Below are 3,463 nucleotides of genomic sequence, written 5' to 3'. Positions count from 1 at the left end.
AAACTGCTTGTATCCCCTTAAGAGCTTCCTAAAGGGGAATTCAAAGAACTGTCGAGAGGATCCCAACTCATAGCAACCTCAGAAGACAGAGTCCAACTGTCCCACTAGGTGACCAAGGCTGTCCGTCTTGGACGGCCACAACTTTCCCTTCAGGTTGGCTGACAGGTTCAAATTGCCGACATTTGGGTGAGCACATAACCATGGTGCCACCGAAGATCCTGGCTACAAGGAACACTCACTGCCAGGGGTCACAGCGACCCTGCAGGACAGGGTAGAACTGTCCTTGTGAGTTTCCTGAGACAGTAACAGGGGACTCTTTACAGGAGTAGTGAGGAGCAGCAGCCTCATCTTTTTCCTTGGGAGTGACTGGTGGGTTTGAACCACTGGCCCTTTGGTTATCAGTCTGAAGCTCACCGGACAGCACTACATGGTCTCCTAGCTCCAGGGAATGCTGCTCAATGAGTGTTAGCTACGTTACCCTTCCTGCTGCCTCTTGGGCTCCTGTGTGCTGCATGTTGCTATGACGCTGGAAGGTATGCCCCTGATATTCCAAATATCAGCAGGGTCGCCCACGGTGAACACGTTTCAGCTGAGCTTCCAGACCAAGACACACCAGGAAGAAACGGGTTGGCAAGCTACTCCCCCAAATGAACTGCCACCAGTCCTGTGGCTCACGACAGACTACATGGTCAGATGTGAATGCTGGGAGACTGGGCTCTTAGAAAGCTCGTGAGTGACCTCCAGAAACTGGGACTAAAAATGCGATATGAGCAGCCATCCCTTTGTGGGAATGTACCCCCAAGAAGTCAGAGCCCTTGCACCAATGGGTATAAGCACCACCATGTCCATTGCAGCGCTGTCCACAGAAGCAAGGAGCTGGAAACCACCTGAGGGCCCATCCGTGGAAGAACGGATAAATGCACCTAGGGCACCTACACACAGGAACAGGGGCCCTCACTAAAGACTGACAAGGGAACTCTGAATGAGGCACCGCATGGGACCTAGATAAATGTGATGCTGAGTGGAAGCCGCCAGTCACAAGAGGACAAGTGTCGTATGAGGACCACGGTTACAAAGGGGGAAAAAATTAAGAATAAGACGGAGGTTTTCATGGCAAAAGAAACAGACTTTGATGGTTGGGTGGCAGGAGGGCAAGAGAGGGAAGGCGATTAACAGGTGAGAGAGGGGACAGGCAGTAACCTGAGTCAAGAGGAAGATGTAGTCTGTGAGAGGGAGAAGAGAAATCAAAAGGGGGTGGAGGGGGCAGAACCAGCTGTTGGGGGGGGGGAGGTTTGATAAGTCGTTGAATACAAAGCTGGTGATCTTTAAAGGTACCCCCCCCCACACACCTAACATCATCACAAGAGGTTTAAATTTTTTTTTAAAGCTTGTGTGTGTGGATGGATGGATTGTGGTAAGAGTTGTATGAGCCCCCAATAAAATGATTTTTTAAAAATTGATTCAGCCACAAAAAACCCTTGTGTGCGGTCATCGATAGCGCTCCCGTTTGGAACACGGAAGAGCCGAGAAAATGAAAGGCATGAGGAAGTGATTCATCCGAAGAGCTAATGGACCACAGGAATCCCAGCCTCACGAGACCCAAAGGTGCCCAGTGCGGCCACGGCAGCCTGCTCTGGAAGGGATCCCAACCGGAAGTCCGGAGAGCGTGGGAGGAAATGTGGAAGGAAGAATCATTAACAAACAGACCGGGCTTCTTGCCCTGACGGAGACTTGGGGAGCCCCCAGACCGTGGCTCTTGGACATCCTTCAAGCCTGAAGCTGAACTCACCCCCAGGGTTCAACTTCCCGCTGACCAACAGACAGGCCTACCCCAGGAACAATCGAGACAGGGAGGTCCCCGCTTCTTAGAACAATCAAACCATATGCGATCCACAGAGCTGCATTTGTCCAGGGCTAAGTAGGAGCCCTGGTGGCATAGTGGTGATGAGGTAAGTAGTTCAAATCACCAGCCACTCCTCAGGAGAACATCAGGGCTTTCTAGTCCCGTCAAGTTACCGTCTTGGAGACTTGCAAGGGCAGTTCTACCCTGTCCTATAGGATCACGTGAGTCAGAATTGACTTGATGGCAATGATTTTTTTTTTTTTAACTCTCCACAGGCTGGGAGGGATAGGAGCAAAGGGTAAAGGAGAAGGTGAGCATGGGAAGGAAGCGGGCAGAAGGGGAGGGGATTGCAGCCACTATCAGGAGACAAACACGGATGGCCCGTTGAACGGAAGGCCACTTGGCTCTGTTACCCAAATCATAACTCGGAGCGGAAAAAAAAAAGAGAGAGACTGAGAAATGACCCTCCTAAATTAGAAAGCACGCAGCAGGCTCCAGCATACTAAAACCGAACCAAATTCCCTGCCATGGGGTGGGTGCCGACTGTTAGCAACTCTCTGAGACAGGACCGAGTTGCCCCTGAGAGCGGCTGAGACTGAAACCGTTGACAGGCACAGAAAGCCCGGCCTTTCTCCTTCGTAGCAGCTGGTGGTTTCAAACTGCTGACCTTTTGGTTAGCAGCCTAGCTCGTAACCATGATGCCACCAGGGCTCCGCTTCAAGCATACCCGTGGCCAAGACTGGGAGTCAGGATAGGGCGATGGCTTGGTGTTCTTCACGGTGAGCTGGAGCTAACAATCACAAAAGCCCCCTGTGAATGGTGTTCCCCTGCACAGACTGCATCACCTCTTCACAAGCCCTGAGGGGCCGGGGGCTGTCAACCCCGGAGGGAGCTGCTGCACCTCCGAGGGGTGGTTGCTGAAGGTCACAGAGGACCTGGCACTGGATTCGAAGCGCTGGATTCAAAGCCAGGTTCTATCAGGCTCGGAGGGACAAGTGCTTAAGCTCAGCCTCCAGGACCGACAGCACGCGCGTCTCTAACTTCCAGGAGCCCTCGGGGCTCAGAGGACATGGCCCGGGCTCCTCCTGGGAGGTGGGCCGAGGCCGGGGGAAAGAAGGACTGGGCAGCGCCAGTTCCATGGACGCCTCTGCTACGAAAACAAACATTGTCTGCTTAAAACCAACAAACGAGCTTGGATGAGCGGCTGGGGATTACAAAACAAAAACAAAAAACCTCTCCTGTCCAAAGTCCTTGTGTGATCCAGCTTTCAGCAGGCAACTGCTCCGACGGAGGGGCTGGGTCTGCAGTATTTATCAGAAGCCCCAATTCTGCGTTTCTCCTTTCCCCAGCACCTCTCAAAGAAAGACAAGGCCGTTTGGATGCTTGGCAGTACTTCCTAGGGCCAGGGTTACAACCTTGGCAGTCCCTGGCTCTGGAAGGAAAGATGCAGGGTAGACCTTTTGTGTAGTTTGGGGAAGGAAGGAGTGATGGGGATGAGAGGTGTGGAGGGAGGGAGGTGTTTTCCCATGAGCACACAAAGGCAGAACTTGGCTTCTATCGTGAACTGGTGGTTCCAGGAAGCTGAACCTGACCACATGTGGGACAAGGCTGTCTGCTGCT

General features: G+C 52.8%; 1 protein-coding gene across 1 annotated transcript in view; it reads right to left on the bottom strand.

Annotated features, from left to right (window-relative positions):
• Positions 1 to 3,463, bottom strand: part of SPTBN2 (spectrin beta, non-erythrocytic 2) — a 54,343-nt gene that overhangs the window by 40,062 nt on the left and 10,818 nt on the right. The gene's annotated exons all lie outside the window — the stretch shown is intronic.

Source organism: Echinops telfairi, unplaced genomic scaffold (assembly GCF_000313985.2).
Source record: "Echinops telfairi isolate 266 unplaced genomic scaffold, ASM31398v2 ScPeMD7_7417;HRSCAF=8455, whole genome shotgun sequence".
Taxonomy (NCBI): Eukaryota; Metazoa; Chordata; class Mammalia; order Afrosoricida; family Tenrecidae; genus Echinops; species Echinops telfairi.
Note: the sequence above shows the minus strand (reverse complement) of the source record. Positions and strands in the feature narration are given on the sequence as shown.